The sequence below is a fragment of the Porites lutea genome, chromosome 3, assembly GCF_958299795.1.
Source record: "Porites lutea chromosome 3, jaPorLute2.1, whole genome shotgun sequence".
NCBI classification, from domain to species: Eukaryota; Metazoa; Cnidaria; class Anthozoa; order Scleractinia; family Poritidae; genus Porites; species Porites lutea.
The window spans coordinates 34,519,121-34,543,599 of NC_133203.1; the positions used below are offsets into that span (position 1 = coordinate 34,519,121).

At 37.7% G+C, this 24,479-nt stretch overlaps 1 protein-coding gene across 1 annotated transcript in view; it reads right to left on the reverse strand.

The window, feature by feature from the left end:
* LOC140932198 (uncharacterized) overlaps positions 1 to 19,832 on the reverse strand; it is a 51,382-nt gene extending 31,550 nt beyond the window's left edge. Inside the window, exon 1 of the mRNA XM_073381838.1 lies at positions 19,619 to 19,832. The gene's annotated coding sequence lies outside the window, so the exon portion shown is untranslated. The remainder of the gene's footprint in view (positions 1 to 19,618) is intronic.
* Positions 19,833 to 24,479: the final 4,647 nt, after the last annotated feature.

Genomic DNA, 24,479 nt, shown 5'->3' on the forward strand with positions numbered 1-24,479 from the left:
ATTATTTGGAAAAGCTCATATTAATGTCTTGACTGTCAGTCTTTGTCTGGAGGGGGTCTTCTTCCAAGTTATTATTTTCAATTCAGGTGTAAATTAAACAGGGTGTTTGTGGAAATATATTCAGGTTGAAACGTGTTGCCTTGAATGCCTTTCAAAATACAACAGACATTGGAATTATAGTCCAACCAATGCTACAACCTCGGACAAAACCTGTTGAGAAACAACCCCGTTCCTCTTATCCAGTATTGCTTAAGATAACACGAGAATTATACACGTTGGGTTTTAGACCAAAACAACGTTGAATAGGGGATGTGGAGGGGGCTTTCTTTTTCTGTTTAGAGGAGATGTTTGTATGGCGCGAAATTTAGAAAATAGAAGGAACTCTCTCAACAGTTTTGTTTGAGGTTGTACTGCGAATTACAATCTGTCAACTTTGGGGGGTGGGGGTGGGGGTAAGGAGGAGAGGAGAGTAGTATCTAATACGTGCAAGTAAAGCAGTAAGTGACATGAATAACAAATAAAATACTAGATATAATACTAAATGACAAGCACTATTTGCCTTCTACTTCTATTAGTAGCTGAAGCTGTATTTTTCACCGAAATTTATACGCAAGGAAAAAAATTAAACTCATTCAGAATTTGCACCTATCGCAATATTCAAATAACAATAAATGTGGGCTTGCATGTCAATATCTTATGTATTATGCTGGCTCTATGACGTTTGTTTAACAACTTCCTACACTAATTTGGCAGTTTGCAAAATTGGCTCTTCAGTTACCCACGCTGAAAAAGACAGCTGCTTAACAGGTAGCCTTATGGTTTCAGCTTCCGACTTAAAGCATATAGCGAAAACAGATCTTGAGGAACCGTTTTACAATGAGGTTGGAGAGAAAGGGAACGTTATTGGTACCTTAACAGCTGTTTCAATGCTGTTTGGTTCCCACGGAAAGAGAACCGAGAAATTTCTTCAGTGACCAAGTAAAAAATAAATTTCCTACACCAAATTAACGATTCAAAACGCTTCTCAAGTGTTTGAATCTTAGTATTTCTCCTTCTTTCTCACTGTTCTCGTCTTTAGTTCGACTGATTTAGCTATTTCTTTATTAAAGCTCTCCTTTGAGAGGCGTTTGGGCGGAATTCTTCAATGCTCGTTTTAACTGACTAAACTGGCGGTAACACAAAGTTATCCGTAATTTTAGAATGACCAGTGAGAACTTCAAATATAAATACTACAAATTTATTTCTTCTGTCTTAAAAATTTCCTTTTACCTCGAACTGTGTCTCGCAGTGCACGCCATGTGTTGCCCTAGGCAGAGTACTGAAAAGTTGTTCACTTGCTCTGGCTAAGTTAACAGTTCCTTTCCTCTCCCTCCGCCGCCCCCCCCTCTTCCGCCAGAATTTTCTTGCCTCTCTCAAACGCAATATCCTTCATCTACATCTCTCAAATACTGGTTAATTTTCTAGATGGATAATAACTGAATAGATTTCAATTTGGCGCCGTTTGACAACAGTTTTTTTTACAAAGGAGGCTTGTGCTGATCAGGAAAAGAAATTATGTTAAAAATATGGTTTACTAAATGTCATAGAATGCCTAATTAATAATAGTTACTTCTTTTATGCTAATTTTTTTTGTTTAAGTATTTTTTTTTGCCGTGTACGCTATTGCGTAACTTTTATTGTTGCAGTTGGCACTTTGTTGTTCGTTGCAAAACTAGGTAAAATATTCATCGTCAGCCGTTCTATTGGTTGTAAGCCGTTAATTACTAGATCGGTGTTGAGGCCTCAAATGTAATAAATGACCCTAAATGTAATAAAGGTCCTAAGTGTAATAACTTTTGGCCCTAAATGTAATAAAGGTCCTAAGTGTAATACCTTTTGGTCCTAAATGTAACAAAGGTCCTAAATGTAATAACGTTTGACCCTAAATGTAATAAAGGTCCTAAGTGTAATTTTTTCAGCTCTTTATATGCTTAGGGTCATAAGAAGATTTCACAGCGTTTGCTTTTAGCCTTATTACAGGTTAACTGAGTACCAGAATGTGTCTAGGGAATATCGAACATTAAATACCCCAGGCAGAACCCCTATATAGCCATTTGACTAACAACTTATTATTATTATTGCTATCATTATCACTGTTATTTTTATTGTCATTTTTAAGTGAAAAGAATGTTTAATCGAAGTGAATTGTAAATAGTCCTTTGACCGAATACTGATTAATTGTAAATAGGTTTTAACAGTTAGCATTGTTATCAATAATACCTCTTTAACGACAACTTGAAAACAGAGGTCCATGATATGAAGCAAATTTTTTAAGTGTCATTGTCTGAGAAAGTGTTCCAGGGGCCAAAAGTTGTGGTCAACCGATTTGGCTGAAACTTGGCACAGAAGTTGGGTATAATGAGATATTTCAAAAGCCTCTTTGGCTCACTTCTCTGAGTTTTAGTTTTGGAGTTACAGGGGGGGTCTCATTTTTGGCCCTTTGAGCACCAAAAATCCAGCCTTCCAGGGGGCATTTTGAAAGTGTGATAAGACCCCACTAGTAAATTGTGCTGCCAAATGAATTTGACCATGAACTCTACTATAATAGAGCTTTCAGTTCATGCATGTAACTTTGTCCTCAACGTATTGCACAGAGAGGAGCCTGGGGCTAGAGTTTGGCCAAAATTGATGTTAAAATTACAACCCAAAATAGCCATTTTTCAAAATTTCACTATATTCACCTGCCTTCTTGCATAACTTTCAACCTATACCACTGTTTACTTTAGTCACCCAGTTATCAAAGTCAGTTGAGAAAAATTTGGCTTATTATGGTTTATTGAATTTTTGGAACAAACACTTCATGCCCCTCTAAGGCGATGCAAAATGGAATTTTGAGCCTAATTCAGGCCATAAACAAACCAAATTGTTGACAAGAAGCCCTTATTCTGTATTTGGTAAGTGAAAATGAATTGTCAAAGCCAAATCAGTTTCGCTGTTTAGAAATACACCAATTCTTACCTTAAAATTGATCTAAAAGGGGCCTCTGATTAGCGCAACAAACACATAATTTAGCAAAACAAAGGTGATTTTATTCTTTGAAAACCTAGTAACCACCATAGAACACAAATGATGATGTTCTGATGTACATATAACAATCTTTTTACAAGATGCTTAAATTTTTCTTTGATTTATAGTCAGTTTCACGTCATATTTCCAAGCATTACTCCAAGCAAAGTAGAAGGGTTCAGGTGTGTCCGGGGAAGAAGCGGAAGAACTGGTGATGCCAAAGCTACAGGTGATTCAAAATATCAGTTAGGGATCATATATGCGCACAAATGGCATTTATCGTGATCTAGGGCACTCTTCTGACTGAAAAGAGATTTAGAGACGACGATATGTAAATTACGATATTCTCGTCCCAAATTGTTTGTTTATGGTTGATTGATTCCCATGTTAATATCCTGAGTCCTTAGGAAGAGTACTAAACATTCATTAAATTTGTCCAAAAAAAAAAAACAAGTACGATAAGAATAACTTGAAGGCTGTTTTTTTGTCTGCTCGAGCTGCTTGTTTACATTAAGCTTGTCACGTGCACACGCTTATCATACCATTATTTACCCTTTTCGTCAAAGATCTTTGCAAACATATATGCATGCGGCATCTAAGTTTTTCGACGAAATTGACATTTTCAGGGAGAAAATGTCACTAAAACGTCGTCGCAAAATCGACCGAATTAGTTGATATTATTGGATATGCTTGGAATAATGCATAGGCAATGAACACACATATGTCGTACTTGAATGGGAACTGACTCTGAATCGTTCTGGAAGAGCACAGAAGATTTGTGTATATTTGTAGAAAAAATTGTTTCATTATTTAATTAAAAAATTATTTAAAATAATGTTAACTATACAATTAAAAGAATAATGAAAAAATTTACCTAAATAAGAGTGTTATCTGCTAAAACTCTCTAAAATTCCCTAAAAAAAACTCATAAAATTTGTATTCTTTTTTGATAGCGAGGGCCTCTTTTGGGGAATAACCGCTGATTAGTTGTAGTTTAGATGACTCTGATGAAAAACTGCTGATTTGTTGTGCTCAGTGAACAGTACTCTAGACACTGTTGTAGCATGTAGGTGGACTGAGCCCTCTCTTGGTTGGTAGGAATACAGAAAAATATATATTTTTTTAACGTTTCTGCCTGTGAAATGGTGCTATTCAATATTCTTGAGATTTTCTAAAATTCTTTTTCATGTCCAAAATTCCCAAAACAATTCCTGCGGAATTATGTAGCTAAGCCTATTTTAAATTGACTTCTCTTCGACGAAACAGGCAAATAAAGGAGACCGGTGGAGTTTCAACGCAAGCTGGCTCGAATTGTGCTTTGCCAAACTTAGCCTTGCTTGATAAGCGTGCCCACGTGACAAAAACAGCCTTCAAGTTATTTCTATTATTGTTATTGTTATTTTTTTTTATAAAGATATTGCTGCAATGAGTTTGTTGAATGTTTAGTGCTCTTCGTAAGGACCCAGGAAATTAACATGGGAATCAATCAACCTTGTGAACAACAATTTGAGACGACAACATCGTAAATTATATATCATTGTCTTTCTTCAAGCAAAAGAGTCCCGTAAACTGCAATAAAAATCATTTGTGCGCGTGTATGATCCCTAACTGATATTTTGAATCACCTGTAGCTTTGGCATCACCAGTTCTTCCGCTTCTTCCCCGGACACACCTGAACCCTTCTACTTGTGCTTAAACCATGTAGTCATGTCACTACCGCAAGACAACAAAGGAAGCATTCCTGTTTCTTGCACAGCCCATGACGTGACACTGCACTGGTCATTTACCCCTCCAAAGGAATAAAGTGCCATCAAAAAATTATCCTGAAACAGATCGCTTTCTAGAATTTCGAACAAACCTGACGAAAAACAGAAAAAATCCCCGCGAAACGGGAGTAGGATTGGACGGGAACTCGGTCCAGTCCCCACACTCTTCAAGTCCAAAATGGCGGGCCAGCTAGCTTGATGTAATGACAAGTGCATCATCTCAATGCAAGGCTTTGTTTGGGTTATTTTCTTTATAAAAGTAAAACAAGCTTTTTGTTATCCAGCTCTCCTAACCGTGGATGGATGGTTTCATTTTTTCAGCTCTAAAGGACTCGGAAAATCACAGTTCACCTCGATACTGCTCACTGAAGCTCGGGTATGTCTGTGTAATCTACGTATGTATGGTCATGCTCCTTTGCTGATAGGTATTTAAAACAACTATTCAGGCTATTACAAGGTCAGACGAAGATTATATGTTAACGAACCTTTTGATAAGCTAAATTTATCTGGTAAAAATATAAAAAAAATGGGCCTGACAAAATATGGAGACTTTCCATGCTTGGAGTAATGCTTGGAAATATGACGTGAAACTGACTATAAATCAAAGAAAAATTTAAGCATCTTGTAAAAAGATTGTTATATGTACATCAGAACATCATCATTTGTGTTCTATGGTGGTTACTAGGTTTTCAAAGAATAAAATCACCTTTGTTTTGCTAAATTATGTGTTTGTTGCGCTAATCAGAGGCCCCTTTTAGATCAATTTTAAGGTAAGAATTGGTGTATTTCTAAACAGCGAAACTGATTTGGCTTTGACAATTCATTTTCACTTACCAAATACAGAATAAGGGCTTCTTATCAACAATTTGGTTTGTTTATGGCCTGAATTAGGCTCAAAATTCTATTTTGCATCGCCTTAGAGGGGCATGAAGTGTTTGTTCCAAAAATTCAATAAACCATAATAAGCCAAATTTTTCTCAACTGATTTTGATAACTGGGTGACTAAAGTAAACAGTGGTATAGGTTTGGAAGTTATGCAAGAAGGCAGGTGAATATAGTGAAATTTTGAAAAATGGCTATTTTGGGTTGTAATTTTAACATCAATTTTGGCCAAACTCTAGCCCCAGGCTCCTCTCTGTGCAATACGTTGAGGACAAAGTTACATGCATGAACTGAAAGCTCTATTATAGTAGAGTTCATGGTCAAATTCATTTGGCAGCACAATTTACCAGTGGCGTCTTATCACACTTTCAAAATGCCCCCTGGAAGACTGGATTTTTGGTGCTCAAAGGGTTAAAAATGAGACCCCCCCTGTAACTCCAAAACTAAAACTCAGAGAAGTGAGCCAAAGAGGCTTTTGAAATATCTCATTATACCCAACTTCTGTGCCAAGTTTCAGCCAAATCGGTTGACCACAACTTTTGGCCCCTGGAACACTTTCTCAGACAATGACACTTAAGAACTCTTTAATGTCAAAAAGGACTGACGTATCTTAAAACTTATGTAACAAAACAAAAGAGCCTCGTTTATTATAGCAAATTTTCTCCAGAAACTGTAACTTCATCCACTGGATTGAACTAAAAAATCTGTTTCATAGGCAAAGGCCAAAAATGTCAAAATTGCAGCCTGTAGTGCCACCATGATTTCTAATCTGGGTCAATAACACAACATCAGCTAAACTGTTTTTACTTTGTCTGTTAACAAATAGGTGCAAGTAAGTGTACTTTAATTGCTCCCTCCTTCTTTCCACCATACATTGGTAACATAAAACCAAGATCCAACCTCAGCAAACAACAGCTCAACCCACGCATTTATCCATTTGGGGCTGGCTATTATCTCTCTAAGAGCCAGCACAAATCCACTGTATGGAACAAATTCTTTGCTTAACTTGCGCAAGCTGAAACAGCCATTTCGCGCAGTGTCGCGATGGTTGTAGCTTATTCGTGGTAGCCGACAAATATAACGGATTGTGAGTTCTTTAAAGGGTTCACCAAGCTGGCAAAGGGAATTATAGGCGACAATACTTATGTCCGTTCCAGTTAACGCGAAGTCTATTATTTTGTCGAGAACTTCATTTGGAAGTTAACTGGTTGGACCACCATTATCATCTCAACCACCTTTATATAACTTACGGTGTTCACAGCATTCTGTATGGACCGACCGACATACTCTTTTGGAATATGATAAAAAAAAAAAAACATTATTGTTTTGGCGCAACATTAAAAAACCCTATAGGCAAAAGTGGTTAATTTACTACGAATGTTTCTAATGAACATTCATACTTCCTTCAATTGCTAAATTACTGCTGTATTTTTAAAACTTTTGTCTAGATTCCATTTGTTTATAACTCGCGTTTCACGATGTAGGGATGGGTAGTAGGAAACATGATCGAGACGTAGTTAATTTATTAGTGTTTCTCTTACTTGTTGAGCGCTCTAGCCGCTTTCTAAGTTAATGAATATCCATGAAGACTACAATAGGGCGAAGATAGTGAATCGCCAGCTGGCTATATCGAATCAGACCGTCGCATATTTCAGTCAGGGACTTTATCACGTTTGGGGCTGTTATACTACATACATGTATACTGCTAAGAATTCCATTATATTTAGGGCTAAAACCTATTACACATATAATTAGACCCTTTATTACATTTAGGGCCAAAAGTTATTACATTTAGGACCTTTATTACATTTAGGGCCAAAAGTTATTACACTTAGGACCTTTATTACATTTAGGGTCATTTATTACATTTGAGGCCTCAACATCGGGCCTTTTACAATAGTCCCTTTTTGACACACCTTGCATTTTGCATGGGATTTGGAAGTTTTATATATTAAGGGCCTGTTTACATGGAGGTGGGGGACCCCAGGTAGGTGAGGTAACCCGCTTAGGTGGGGTAACCCGCCTGTCCAAATAATCTCTCATTTTAATGTGATCACGTTTACATGTTAGTTGGGGTAACTTGACACATGTTACCTCACCTACCTGGGGTCCTCCACCTTCATGTAAATAGGCCCTAAGAAGGAGCCGCGTCGCTAAAAAGTCAGTGCGGAGGGCGCGTTCAGAGAGACTGTAAGAGAGAGACCTTGAAGCACAAGCCGTTCTACCGAAATCCCCTCAGCAGAGGCGTCCCTTTTAGCTTCACGGCAAAGAAGTCATTTTGTCAGGGGAAAGAAGTATGATGTGCTGTAAAAGTTGAGAGAGCAGGAGAAGTATTGTGGAGACCGTAACATCTCTCCAAGAAGTCAGTGCGTTACCTAACATCTCTCCAAGAACGGTTGCGCAAAACCAAACTGAACTAGAGAGCAGCGGTAGACCGGGAGACCGAACCCGGAGCAAGTGTGTGAAAGATATAAGAGAAAGGCGGTTACTGGAGTTTGGAGGTTTTGGGATCGAGTAAAACTGGTGTTGTGTTCGATAGGGTTCGCGGCGGGCTGGACTAAAGGAAAGACGAGGAACTCTGTTTTATACGTAAGGTGAACTAAAAGGGAACTAATACTGCGTGTTCGAAGAAGATAATTTGTAAATATGTTGTAGACTAAGTAGTTCAAAAATCGCTGTGTATTTTGTGTAAAAAAAATTAATATCGCATTAGTCTTTAGAATTTAGAATAATTATTAAAAGTAATATCGCATTAGTCTTTAGAAATTAGAATAAGTATCCCGTTTGAATTGTTTAGTAAAACGAGTATAATTATAGAAACGTTATAGAATTAAGTTAATCTTAAAATCGTGGAGTTTTGAAGTATTGTTTTAATAAACGTTTAGAGCATTTTTTTTTTACATACGTGTTTTCTTGAGTTTGTCTATGCTCGGTGTTATCCTTGGAGAGCACTCACTTTTGTGGCGGGTTTCATCACACTAACCAAAGCAATTGGACGGAGCACCCCGCTCATAATCAGACAAATAAACGCTTATGACGTCTAAATGAAACGATTGTCACTCAATCATGTATTTAAAGGAAAACAGAGAGTTAAAAGCTATAGAAAGGGTTAGGAAGTATTGCCATTACTTTTGCAAAAATAAACTTGATGGGAACTATTCCATTATCGCAGAACGCTGTAACTGGGAATGGGGTAAAATATGGACTGGACCAATGGACCCTTGGACTGTTGGACAATTTTTGGACAGTTTTTTGGACCATTTTAAGGGAGGGGCAGGTGACCAATTTTCTTTATCAGCGGGGTAGAGAGGGTGAGAATCATAACAATGCAATAACTATATAATTATACATTAGAACAAAGCGACTTGAGTATTACAGATATTTCGAAAGGTCTGTCATTGTAAACTAGCTTGGGCGTTTATCAGTTACTGTATTGGGGGTTAGTTTATTCCTATTGGTCTATTCATTTTAAATTTTAACTTGTATCAAATTTCCAACTGTACTCCTTTTTAACTATATTTATATATTTGTAACGACTTTCCGTTTCTCCAATAAATCCCTACAGGAAGAACGGCCTGACCGTTCGAAATATCGGGAATACTCAAGTGGCTTTGTTCTTTGCTGTTTTGTTATTACAGTTTATATATAGTGAGGTTATCTTGGCCGTACACGAATGAAATTTCGAAATATTTTTAGATATATAAAGCAAGTTGTCTCTAATTATGCCTGTAGAGAGTGTTTTAAGAACATGGGAACTGGTTTTTCCAGTTTAGCGATTCTTCAGAAGTCCGTGAAAATCAGGTGAAATAGTTAGACAGGGGGGAGGGGTGGAAGAGACGAGGTCTGGGATCGAGAAACGATGTTCTCACAACTTGCAAAGCGGTAACCCAGCGTGGTGGTCAGCGGATAAGTACAGTATTTTTCCCACAGTAAATATTTTTTGACTTTTTAGAAGCAAGAATATAAGCGAACCGGCAGAGGAAATCAGAAATGCTTAAAAAATTGAAAAAAAACATATCATTCATCTTTGTTTTTCTTGTATATCGTATTTGTCTTTCGGTACTGAAATGCGGGGGAAACTAAAACGCAACCGTGCTAGATCTTAACCAACCACAACGCGCTCGATGGATTTATTTATAGGTTACATCGTTTTTGCCAGGCAAGGATAACTTGATGCTGATAAAAATTACTGGAGCAAGTGTCAAATTTATCGGAAGCAAGTATATTCAAGAGAGCTTTATAAATATTAGCTTACTGCTCTACATATCATAACTGAATAAAAATTAACACTTCATAACATTTCACTTCGTTTATTTCGATCAGTCAACACCTTGAATCCAAAGTTAAAATTCAAAACGATCCTTAAACAAATCACAACTACTACTGAAAGCTCTGTACCTTGAAGCGACTTTAACTTTCCTAAGGTTTGCAGCAAAACACTGCTCGATGGCTCAACTCTTCGGCGGTTCTTAGCAGCTGTACGGAGCTATGTGTTGAATATTCCAAACTCTGCAAAGGGAAATTGTTTAACAGAAAAAGAAAACCACACACTATGTCTAAAAAGCGACATAAAATCAATAAATTTGCGAATTACCAAAATATAATACAGAGAAACAGTCCCGCCTTCGACCGCCATGTTTTTGTTTTTTCTCAAGGCCGTTGATCTATGGTTTTTGACGTAATGCGCATGATCAGTACACAAATCCGCTGGCAAGACCTTTGCTGATCGCTTTGCAAGTTGTGAGAACAGTCGTTTGGATTTCATTTAAGAGAATGTATGGGAAGTAGCTTCTCCCCCTGTAGTTAGATTTGAAATAAGTTAAACTTGAAACTTTTCGACGATAACATTTGATAGCATTTTTGTCGGCGGTTATAAACGGTAGCCATAGTCATACGTTGCTCCAAATTTTCTTAAAATTTGCCCAAAGTTGCTAGACTTTTCCAAAACGTTGATAAAAAGTTGCTCCTTAAGTAAAATCAATAATAATCATGATCAATAACGATTTCTCAAAACATAAGCAAGCGAATATTAACGTTAAAAGCCGACGTTTCGGTATCATCATGACACCATTCTCAAGGCAAAATGAATAAATAATGCGAAGATTTGATTTCCATAGTCTCTACAAATTAGCATAATAACAAAGGATCACAAGTTCTTCAAGTGAATACCTTTGCGCGAATCGAGTCCGCCTGCACGTTTAGGGATGGTTTGAGTTTTCTTATAAAGAGCATCTCCTTAATTAGGCAATCAAATTTGTTAGAACCTTTAGTGAGCACATGAAATTGTTCTGACTTGTAAAGACTATAGAAATCAAATCTTCGCATTATTTATTCATTTTGCCTCGAGAATTGAGAATGGTGTCATGATGATACCGAAACGTCGGCTTTTAACGTTAATATTCGCTTGCTTATGCACTAATAATCAATACTTAAAATTATATTAATGATTTTATTTAAGAGACATCTAAGGAGGGTGACGTTTAAATGTACAGCAACTTGGAAAAATTTTGAATAAATTGTTTGCAGAGGCTGTAAACATGGAAATAAATTGTATGCAAGTAAAAAAAGGTGTTTGCAGGAAGACGGAGACACACAAAAACTTGTTGGCAATCTCCACCTCCCCGTCCAAAAAAATAATGGTCCGTCCCTTAGGCCCGTTTCAAACGTCGCGCTACTGTCGTGCCGAACTTAATTGATCGAATTAAATTTTGCCGCGCTACACAACAGTAGCTCGACTTGGTTTCAAACGTCGCGTTACTGCCGTGTTGAACTCAATTCATAAATTATGAATACATTAGAATACATTTAAGAGTTTGCTAAATCGTTCCTTTATTTTTGTGTTTTGCTTTCGGCAACAGCCGTTCTATTCGACTGAATTAAACTCGACGTCTGAAACCAAGTCGTGCTAGTGTCGTGCTGCAGTCGGGCTAAAGTCGAGCCAGCTTAGCACGACAGTAGAGACCTTTAGACTCAAGGACGAGAACGACTACGAGTACGAGATTTGACTAACGTTTTTTCTCGTCTTCTCAAAATACAGACTCCCCGGAAAGCTTCATTTTACCATTTTTCACCAGAAAAGTTAGCACTGTTACCTTTAATGAATGAGCTTACACCCTCTACAGATCGCAAAATGTTTGATCGTCCGGGTGAACGTAGTCCTGAATAGCACTGTTGTTGTTGACAGTGACTGACGTTTCGACAACCTGTGAGGTAGTCATCTTCAGAGTCAAAGTGAGTTGTATCACGTCAGTTGATGGTATTATACTCTGGTTATTGATTTGATTGGTCAATTACGTCGTGATGTTATTGGTCGTCTGTCAGTTATGCCGTGATGTTATTGGCTATGAAGGCTCGTAATCAGAAATTGGTGCGTTTCGATCCGTCTATTGTTACAGTTAAACAGTCGTCTCTTGTTAGTCAAATTGTCATTCTCTCGTGGTTAGTTTTGCTTGATCTCGTCAATAAGTTGTTTATACGGCGCTGGTAACTGTTGGCTACGATTTAGTGGCGTTTGTTCTAAGTTAGTAAACCAGCTTTCTAAAGTAAGACGTTGATAGTAGTCTGTAGAATACGTTATACATGTCGCAGAGTCCCAGTCAATTTGATGTTTCGTCTTCAAATGGTGCTCACCAATGTGATTGTTGACGTCACCATTCTTCGTAGCTCGTTTGTGTTCGGTCAGTCGCCTGCTTAGGTTTCTGCTGGGGGTTTCTGCCGGTTTCACCAATGTAAGAAGCCTGGCAGTCGCAGCATTTGATCTTGTATACTGCTCCCTTTCTGTACTCCGGTTTGTCTTTGTCCTTGACATTAGTAAACAGTCGCCGTAAAGTGGTTATCGGTTTGTGTGCAACACGTATATTGTAAGGTTGTAATATACGTGCAATAGTTTCAGAGGTGCCTTTGATGTACGGTATAGTCGTTGTCGTAACAGGGCCAGAGTTCGTCTGAGTGTTGGAATCAGTGTTACTGTGAGTGTTGCGTCTAACAAAGCCCGTGTTGTAATTGTTCTTACTAAAAACGTTGTAAAGATAATCAGTCTCGTCTTGTAGGCTGTCAGGTGAGTCACAAACTAGTTGCGCTCGTCTCGTCAATCAAATCAATAACCAGAGTATAATACAATAATATAATACAATAATATAATAATCAATAACCAGAGTATAATACCATCAACTGACGTGATACAACTCACTTTGACTCTGAAGATGACTACCGCACAGGTTGTGGAAACGTCAGTCACTGTCAACAACAACAGCCCTATTCAGGACTACGTTCACCCGGACGATCAAACTCAACCTACTTTTGAAATGACTCCTGGGTTCAAACCTTTCACAGATTTGATAACTTGTTGCCGCTACTTTGACATTCTCGCTAAAACTCGTAGTAGGATGACAACGGCTACCACGTTTTCCCGCCATAATGATGCTGGTTCACGCGCGAGCACTACTTAGTACTGAGAAAATCTCGAACTCGTTGTCGTACTCGTCTTACAATCTACAGGTCTCTAATAGCACGACGTTTGAAACAGGCCTTAGTGCCTTAACTCATACCCAAAATACTCCAGTAGAGTTATGAAGAAGATACCAAATGTTACAAATTTTATCAGATGGAGCACTAACCAAAATAACTTTTTTGGTGATTTTTTTTGTGGGCATAGCATTAAATCTTTAAATGGTTGGCCGAATTTTTCAAGTTTCAATTTATGTCCATTCTTGCCATCCGTTACAACAGGGGCACTCAACGTCAATTTTCGCCAAATATCTGTTCGGAAGACGATTTGAGATCTAGAATTTTCGGAACATTTGTTGTGAAATTTCTTGTTTGCCTGCCTCTCCTAGGATTTTCGAACATTTAAAGAATGCTATAATTGCCCATTTTTAACGGATTTTTACCCTGAAATTTTCGAGAGCCTTTTTGGCTGAAATATTTCGAACAGGTAAGTTTTGATCCCTATAATTTTCGGATCACTAGACTTTCAGCTAGGAAATTCGAACAGATGAAAAATTTTTAGGGGATAAAAATATGCCTACATCTGCCGTTTAAATACTAAAATACGTTTAACAATGCTATGTTTAAGTCAGGTTTTGAACTATATTCTCATTGGGTGCCCCTGGTTACAACAGACGACAGGAAATAGTTTCAAGGCATAAATATAGTCTTGAATAAAAACAAAACTGGACCATTAATTTTGGAATTCAGTTAAGTTTCTTCAAAATACAGTATATCAAATATCGCGACGTAGCCCCTTATTTTACTGGTTTTAAATTTCCAGTTGTATCGTTTTCATCGAAGAAGGACAGCTTTTAATTGTCCGTCCAAAATATCAAGAAAACTCAAGCCGCTTTTGTCTTTGCTTTTTATATTGTTATAAATCATTTGTCTTAGTTTTAAAACTAATGGCTTGGGGCAACTCGCCATGACGACATCCAAACCCTGCCGTACAAACGATTTATAAAAATATAAAAAAGCAAAGACAAAAGCCTCTTTTCGAAATTCGGAAAAGTCGTAATAATAGTAGGGTCTCAAGAGGTCGTGGTTAGCGGTTAATTTTTGGATCAATATAGGTTTCTGGGAAACTGCCCACCTACCTCTCCCCTAAGCCATCATTTTGCCCTAAGTGAAGAAGTAAGTGTTCATGTTAGCTTAGGGGAGGGGTAGGTGGGCAGTTTCTCAGAAACTGAAATTGATCGGTTGACGGTTTGAAAAAAGATGGAAGAAGACTGGGTAGATATACATACACGTAAGTTGCGTGTTGCGCGTTCGCCCATGTTTCTGTTTTTCCGCCATGCATTCTTGAAAGACGTTTTTAATATTTTGAAGAGTCTACAATAATTTTCTCCAACCCGCACGTCTGACACGACTGGAAGGGACCCTTGAGTGTCTTAACTGAGATGCATTTTCCACTCGAAAACTCTGCCTGTCGATTCGATATGCTTAAGTTGTCCACTCGTACGAGTTGTAAAACGTATTTTCCACTCAATCGATAATGTTTGAGACTGATGATGCATTTGTCAATCTGTTGTAATTGATAAATTGACTTATAATTTGTACATGATTTTCAGTCCCCTGAGACTTTTACGAGAATGTTGAACAAAGCGGACAGGCCTAGACAGAGGGCGTTGAGAAAGATTGCAGAATGCCTGCCAATTTTGTTTTCAAAGATCCAGGTATATACATATTAAATTGATTATTCAATTCTACTATTTGCATCAATCCATGATATGTTTCTTGTGTTCTTTTTTTGCGTCTCGGTGTACATAGTATAGTGTTTATTTTTACTCGCTTTCAAATGTTTTGTTTTGATTCCTGTAAACAGCAAATGACTGAATTACTTGTTCAGTGTGTTATTTTTGTTATTAGCCCTTAGTTATTTATTGAGCGGTGGCCATTCTAAAGGGGCGAAAGGTATGAAAGAAAATTTTGCAAAGCATACCTTTAATTAGACTCTAAATATCGCACAAACATACCTGATCAAATGAGTCGCCAAAAAATAGAACAAAAGTTTTTTGAAAACTTTTTTCACGAAGTCCTTCCTCGTATCTGACCGAATTCTGTCCGTGAACTCAAGATGTAAAATTAGCGTTCGTGATCGACATCCTCAATAAAAATCAGTTTCCTTGTCTTAAAACGATATAGTTTTACGAGGTACATTAAAAACTTTAAATATCACAGGCAGGTGAATAGGGCTAATATTCAAATTAAGGCTTTTTAAATTTGTATTCCGTCATATATTTTAAGCACTTCAGTATAAATTGGATGAGAGAACATATTATCAGTTGCGGTCAAAACTCATTTAACGTTCTCTATATTTGGTATGGAGCTGATTAATATCATTTAATTGAATGATCGAAAATGGTTTGGGTTTATAAGTTTGGTATAAGTAAATGGGTTTTACATAGCCAATTGTGCACAATTATGGTCGCACTATTAAGAGGGCGTCCCGGCAAGCCATGATTGAGCCATTTTTTTTTTTTTTAAATTTTAGGCCATATTTACGCCTGTTTTCTTTTTGTGGGTTTTCCCGTTACTATGCTTTGATTCTAGAAACGGATATCAGAGCTAACGATTCAGAAGGTGTTGCCTTACAGAATCCCATCTGCGGTTATGGGACGTGCGCAAACATCCTCGCTACCTATAAATAACGTCAAATGAAGTAACCTGTGAAGCAGGACTTGAAGCAGAATAGGCTTAAAGAACAACCAGAAGTGAAAGGAGAAGTTTACAGAAGGAGAAAATAAAGCCTGGTCTGTCATATAGCATAAGAGATCTAAGAATTCAAGAAGAAAGACACGTCTAATGATTTTCGTGATTCTCGTGTAAACTGACTGGTTCTTGTTGATATTGTATTGACTTACGAAGCGATTTGAAGGGACTGTGTCACGTCCGTTTCAGATTTTGATTTGTTTAGTTTCGTCAATTACTTGTTATGAACCTGATCGTAAGCGAGAATATTTTTGAAAATGAAAAAAAAAAAAAATGAAAATAAAAACGAAAAACACCGTGTCTCCTTTCGTCTTTATTGCAATTGTTATTACATCAAACACAAAAAGAAAAAGTGCATAGTGCAAAAGTGATAATTAGATTATCAATGAAAGGGAAACCAGGGAGTAACATACTCTAAGTAGACTAACTAATCATGTTCGACAGTGACTGGGAAAAATAGAAATTCTGAAGGAATTAACTGCAGGCGTCAGGGGGTAAGAGAGCCTATAATAAGTAAATGGTAAAAAGGTATTCAAGGATCAGGGTTTGCTTTTGATTCTGTTTGCTAAAAATGTTTTAGTTGTTTTATTAAAAAACCCTAGCTTTGGTTTGCTCTAGTTGTGAGTTTCCTCGTTTCTGTGCTTTGATTCTAGAAACCGATATCAGAGCTGAAGATTCAGAAGGTGTAGCCCTACAAAATCACACCTGCATTTTTGGAGCGTGCGCAAACATCCCGGCTACCTTTAAATAACATAAGTAAACACTGTAAACGGTGAAGCAGGGCCTCAAGCAGAACCGGCCTAAGAATTAAGCCTAGTCCATCATATAGTGTAACATATATATCTAGTATCTAGTAATTTATATTAAGAAAGGCGCGTCTAATGGTTTTCGTGATTCTATAATTGAAATCTGACAAGTTGTTGATATTGCCTGTAATTGCCTTACAAAGCGATTTAAAGGGTCTGTGTCACGTCCGTTTCAGATTTTCGTTCGTTTGGTTTCGTCAACTCAAAGTCATGAACGAAAATATTTTTGTAAAGGACAAACTAAAATTACATATTCAACACAAACAATGCGTGCGTGCGATACAAGATAAAGTTACGGACTGCATAAACAAACTATGAAAAATTATGGGGCTGAACATGAATCCGTATCTCCTTACTTACTGTGCACATATCACTTGAATGTTTTTTGGCTATTTCTTTTTTCATTCAGGGTTGTTTCAAGCTCAAAATAAATTTAAAAAAATTCCAGTGCGCGATGTAGCCTGCAATACAGGCGTTTTCTTCGGGCGCGCAAATGTTTTTGCTCACGAAAGCGCCATGTTGAAACTTCCCGAAGAGAGGAGAAAATGGGGCGAGTCAAAGGGAGCGGGAAGGGGGCGGAGAGAGAGAAGAGGAAACGCCTGCCCGAAAACACTGTGAAAATGACAAACACCCCCTAATTAGTCGGAAATGAGTAGCCGACAATAACAACATAGCAAAACAGTCGCTCCAGTCCAAAGACTCGCATTGTCTTAAGAAAAACAAGATGGAGTTTATCATTGTTTTTATCTTGACTGAGTCACAATGACTAATTTAAAGATTTAGCCAGGGCTAAAAGCAAAGCTCTCGTTAATATTTATAGTTTACTCAAACAAAATATAAAATCGTGTAATGCTAAGCGGCGACGGCATCGAAAACGGCGCGCTAGAACTTTGGTGTTACCGTGATCAAATTTGAATTATAATTTTCTCTTTTTGTTTTAAAATCAGTTAAGTATGATTTTCTGGATTTCTTTGCATAGGTTGAGGCTTATTCGTTTTAATCGTCGCAAGATCCACTGAAACAATTATTATCCACGACTGTTTTCGGTACTTGCGCATGCCTAACGCAGCTCCTTTCTGTCTTGGCGGATTCACAATTTAAGTTTTATCATAACCCGAGAATGGAGTGAAAAAAACTCGGTACGTTATTGATATATACTTCATTGTCCCTCTTGAAATTATAATGCTCATGCAATCCTGTAAATTGTTGTCTTAACGTGTTAGCGGTGAGTGTTTATGACCGTGCAGATGTGCTCAATGGTTTCTACAAAATAAAATAATATTTGTACGTGCAAATGCAAAAAAAAAATGAATGTCGACCCATTAAAATAATGCATTTTCAAGATCATATTATAAATAACAACGTTATTGAAAGAAGTTTCAATAATGGATGTAAAATATGGATGCACAAAGATGTAAAATATGTGGAAAATATCATTAAATGTACGTTTTGGTTTGAAACAAAACCAAGCTCACGTCATGACCGCAACAACATTCTGAGGATCTAATCGAATTTTTAAAAAATAAAGCTAACAAATATGATGGCAACTGGGTAGAAGACAAAAATGAAGCAGAGGCTACTTAAAGGGGCTGTCATTTGCTATCTTTTTCACAAAAAACCTAAAACTGTTTTCGCAGCAATTGAATTGAATTGAATTTTGCAGCAATTAAAAATGGTTTGTTTTAGTATTCTGGACTATGTTTACTGCATTTAAACTTAGCGTTTCCCGTCTGTTATTGCAAGGGACGGCAAGAATGGACGTGAATTAAAAGTTGAAACCTTTGGGCCGACGTTTTAAAGTTGTTACTGCTATGCCTACAAAAATTACCAAATTAGGCCAGGATTATGGCTAGTGCTCCCTGATAAAATTAGCTTGATATCTTCTTGATAACTTGGTAGCATTTTTTGTATTGGTAAGGACACTAAGGGTGCGTTCCTTTGAGATGATCCGGGTCAGGATTAGTGATTCGAGATCACTCGGATTTTGTTAGATCAACATTTTTAAAACGATGAATCAACTCAGGATTCAGCTGTTCATTTGATCTACCATGATCCGAGTGATCTCGGATCACTGATGCTGATCCGGATCATCCCAAAGGAACGCACCCTAAGTAATGACTACAACATAGATTGGCCTGAGACAGTAATATCCTAAAAGGAAATCATCTCCAACATCAAATTTACCGAAGATTATATCCTATCCTTTGAAATTATCAACAATAACATTGTCAATAATATTGGTGTGGTTTCAGTTTTTTCGCCAGAAAAGACCGATAGAATTGGAATTGGAATTAAGATATATATCAAAATAGCTGGTGTATTCGATAGAGGAGAAAATTATACTGGTGCAATATTAGCTGTTCGAATTGCCAAACGCCCTGCTGCTGGAATGGAATTAATTACATTCATAATGAAAAAACTTTGTTCAGGGTTAGTTGTTCATCATCAACCGAAAATAAGTCCCAGATTTTACAATAGCCTTTAGTATATACACAGTGAGTGATCTTGGTGATTTAAGCAATCTGATTGGTTCGCTATCTCGGACTATTCAACAATATCCACCTCCTAGCGAGTGGATAATGTGTGAGCTCGTTTTTTCCCCATTTTCTCAGAGAAAGATCTTTTAAAAGTCGACAAAATCCTAGGGCTGACTTTTTTTCAGGCAAGAAAAGACTTCGAAGGATTCAAAACGGCGTTTATCCATTTACTGTTGTTGAGTTTTGTGGTCGATGGATTGTTTACAACTCCCGTTTATTCGCCTAGAAGAGGCCGTTTTGTGACTCAGCGTTTCCTAACAAGAAAAATTTGGCTCGACAACGAAGTTTATTTATGAAAAACAAATTTGAAAGCAAATGTTTGCGGAAATTCTACGTTTCAAGTAAACACGAGAAAGAATGCTACATGAAAACGTCGTCTTACCTCGAGGATTTCCATTTACTGTTGTTGCGTTTTGTGCTCGATGGATTGTTTACAACTCCCGTTTATTCGCCTAGAAGAGGCCGTTTTGTGAACTCAGCGTTTCCTAACAAGAAAAATTTGGCCCAACAACGAATTTTATTTATGACAAACAAATTTGAAAGCAAATGTTTGTAGAAATTCTACGTTTCAAGAAAGAATGCTACATGAAAACGACGTCTTACCTCGAGGAACCGAATCGCCATTTTTGTCAGCACTTCATGCGAAGAACAACACAACAAACCTTTTCGGCTATAAACTTGGCGAGTCAACAGAAAACAACAAAGCTCTTCTTTTCTTCTCAGGTAAGGAAACAATTCAAACTTTTAGCGGTTCCATTGAAGCCATTACGCTGTTGTTTGCGCACTTGATAAGCTTGTGAATTGCCATGTTTGAAAATTCTACAAAGATCTATTTTTAAACTGTCGCGTGTCTAGCAGACCTGATCTGTCAATCAAATCGTACTTTTTAATGGTTTCCTCGCTGATTTTGTTGAGATCACTTCGTGTGCGTGTGTATGTACTAAAACAATTATTCTTTTCAATCTCGGTGAATAGTGGCTTTAGGAATATTTACCTCGCCACTTCGTGGCTCGGTAAATATCTCTTCGGTAAACAGATATCTTATCAACACTGAGGAAACTTGTTGTTCCAGATAACTTGATTTGGAATTTCGTGTACTCAACTAGGTGCCCTTTTTTATGGCAATAAGTTGCAAATCCCTCTTTTGCCCGCAGCTAGGCTGGTAGGCAACTTACTCAGTTAAGTTTTCAAAGCAAAATATGAACATTTTCAAATTGTCTCTACTAAATTTAATGTTTTCGATTGTACTGCTTAAAAACGTGGATTATCTTTTTTATTCCATTTTATTTAGTTAGTCTTGCGGAATAACAAAGTTTGAGTCAACAATGCCCATTTTATTTTGATAGATCCGGTTGAAGGTTTTTTTAAACTAAAATATTACCTGATAAAATTACTTTTCTTAAGCTGTCCGATCAACCTTGCCAGGAGGCTCCTTAAATTGCTCTTGGTGTTGAGTCGGGGGGAGGGAATTCAGGAATTCGGGGGGGGGGGGGTGGGGGCTCCCGTATTTTCCCTAAGCGAGTATCTTTCTCTGAACAGAGTCATGGGATTTAAACATGGTGTACAGTTTTACCATTTAGTGTCTTGAGCAGGATGTCTTTTTGGATGTCTTTTAGCGGTGAGCGGCATGGCCTTTATTTGCGTTACAAACAATGTTTTCCCAAAAAATCCAATTTCATGGTCGTGGTTTGAAAAATTGCTTTATTCTGTTTGCGAAACAGCATGAGTTACCGCCATAAAATGAGGTCTCTCGCCTTAAATAGGGTAGCGAAATAAACGATTTTTGTCTTAACTGTTTAAGCCCCAGTATCCACATACAAATTCGCCAAAACTGATCTTCATACAGTTCCTTAAAGAATTAGTTGAGAGAATTTGATAAAAGATCAGCGCATTTGTTCTTTGGTGATCAATTTATTAATTCTCATAACGTTATCTCTTGACAATGTATGGATATCTTTTGGAAGAAATTGATCAGTTGGTCACCATTGAGACTTAAAGGGTTAACAGGGTCTTTCGAGAAACGGGCCCCATGGCCTGAAGGCTTCTGCGGCACACTTTTAGCCCTGCCGTTTGTTCCCCTTCCCCCGGTTTACTTCGTCAGATACGAAAACAAATAGTTTTTTTTTGGAAACACTTAACTTAGCGTTTAGAACTCTGCAAGATGTGCTTTTAACCTGTCGCGTTTTGTCATCTTCTCAGAAAGCTGTTAAAGAGGATATACCGTAAAATTCCGAAAATAAGTCCCTCCATGTATAAGCCCCTCCAAATATAAACCCCCCAAACTCGTAACGCAAAAAACCCTCCTTTAAATCACCCCTCCAAATATAAACCCCTCGGGGGCTTTGTACTCGGAAATTGCCCTCAAACAAAGCAACACAAGGCAAAAACGGTAAATTTCCTTCCATTTATAAGGCAAGCCCGCTCGATTTTGAAACGCAAATTTCCCTCCGTAGATAAGCCCCTCCGAATATAAGCGCCTCAAACAGGGCCTTTGAGAAATATAAGCCCCGGGGCTTATTTTCGGAATTTTAGGGTATAGTTAAACAACATCTGTCTCTTGAATAACTTTTTTAATGACGTGTGTCACGGGCGTTAATTGTGAAAGCTACCAATGTTAAACTATAAACCCACGTCATACGGTTTACTACATTAAAGAACCTTTTGTCAATGACCACATTTTCATTAATTTTAGATTCATATTTTGATCAAAATTAACGAAGACAACATTTATCACACATTTTGTATTTAAGAGTGGTTGTCAGAGAATACCGGGCAAAATGTGAAAAATGTCAACGGAAGGGGGTCAACAGAATAAGTTCACATACTAACATCATAGATAGGTCGGTGGAGAAATGGACAAATACAATAAACATAAGTTCTTCACTGCTCTTGCATTACGAGAGATACGAGCATCACTTTATTCAACCCCTTCTGACGCCATTTTTTTGAGCAAATTTTCACCACTCTCTGAAACTCACAGAGCCCTCAAAATTTAACGAGTAAAGTTTATTTTGTGTATGCGATAGAACACAACACAGAACTACTTTCTCAAACCATAAAATTTGTTTATAGAGCGACAGTCAGGAAATATAGACCATGAAGTGGAAAGAGTTGAAAAATCGATTTCCTTCATTTTTTGTCCATAAATAGCTTTTAGGTAGATAAGTAATCAGATGTAAGTTGTTCTCACAAAAAGCCTTTGATTTTCGAGAAAAGTAAGAAACGTTTTCGTGGTCGGAGTCTCAAAATGGCCGTATTTTCAACCCGAAATTTGCTAACATCAACTCTCATCGCGTTCGCAAATAAAGCCGCAAGGAGAAATTTGGACACTTTCCATCAATAGAACAACTCTTCTTCTTTCACTAGAAGATACTTTCAAAGCAATATCAAGGCTCGTTGAACTAACGTAATTCAAAAATGAAGAACAGGTTTTTACGATGACAAAAACTTTAATTTCGTCATTGTTTTCTGCGGCAATTTTCTTCATGTGTTATACCTCCAAATTTTCCCGGTCCTCGTTTATTCACACATTTAGACATTCATCTAAAGCATACCTGATAATTGCTTGGGTTCCTTTAGGCAGCCTCCAAACTAAAGCATCGAAGTCCGGTAAAAATAGTGAGGCGTGACCAAAATAACTTATTTGACGGCTCTAAAGTTTCCCTGATCGTAAAGTCACAAAACGAAATATCTTCCTGTTCCGTCATCCTTAGCGAAGTACCATTGTTAAAGTCCTTATTTGTCGATAAAAAGTGAGTACCAGAAAAAGTGCGTTTGATTTTTTTCGTCTTCAAAATACTGTCGGGATCGAAAATGTTACTCTTTCAAGAATTGCGTTGCGTTACTACCGTGATTCGGTGACTGTCATTTTGACGGCTCCGTCTCTTCAAACGTACGTTATGTCACGTGCAGTCATGGAACAGATTGTCACGCAGAGTCGCCGGCTGGTAGAGTTCGGTCAGTGTAAGACGCAGACTGCGGAATGCGGACTGCGGACTGCAGACTGTGGACCAGGGGTAAAATGCAGACTGTGTGTAAAATGCAGACTGCAGAATAAGAGTAAAGCGCAGGCTGGGGTAAAATGCAGACCAAGCATAAACTGTAGTCGTGGAAGGGTTTAAAAAAATCCCGCAAATACATGTAAACGACCACTTACTTGACGACATCTGCTTTCACAAATCCATTCCTTTCTTCTCTGGAACGTCGTCGACGACCCGAAAACATAATCGCAATCTAGAACCTTTTTTTCCGTCCGAGAGACTTCACACTTCAACTTTAGACGCGAAGTTTTCGATACACGTGACCAGGGACCGTGAATTGGTACAACACCACGATGTTTACGCTTAAGTGAAAGCTGCTGACCCAAAATACTGTACAGGAAGAGTTATGGCGTTAAAAAAGGGAGTAAATCATTCCAACAACAAAAAAAAGGTGTTCTGGATGACTATCTATGAAAGTGTTGCAAATCAAGGTACGCAGACTTAAGCTGATCGGATGTTCATTGAAACTTCTGGCGAATGTGCAATGCACTTCGACTAGGAAGCGAAGTGTATAACTGATACCGGCTAGCTATTTCACCGATTTGGAGAAGAAGGAGCACAAATGTTTAAAAACGTCTACAGTCTTTATTCTGCATTTTTCACCCAGCCTGCGTTTTACTCTCAGTCTGCAGTCTGCATTTTACACTCAGTCTGCATTGACCCAGTTTCAACTTTTAACCCCACTCTTTGATTGAAAAAAGGAATTTTGCAATGGGAAAACCTACAAAGAGAAAAAAAAGGCGAGCCTTTAGGCTGTCCATATCTACTTTTGTGGGTTTTGAAATTGAAAGTGTTTATACAATTACAGCCGGCCTACCATGAAAATTCCTGAACTTCGATGGTGTCTTACAGAGATTGCATTCATTAACCCAAGCCAATTCCCAGGTATGTTTTAAATGAATGTCTAAATGTGTGATTTAAATAGCATGAAGAGAATTTGGAGTTATACCATATGTTGAATATTGCCGTCGAAAATGAGTGACGAACTTAAGCTTTCGTTATCCTGAAAACCTATTCCTCATTTTTGAATTATTTCAGTACGACGAGCTTCGCTATTGTCCTGAAAGTACCTTTTAGTACCCTTTAGTGGAAAGTGTCCAAATTTTTCCATGCAGCTTCGCTTGCGAACGCGAGGAAAGTTAATGTTAGCGAATTTCAGGTTAAAAATTAGGGCAGTCTGACACTGACACTCGGACGTCGAAA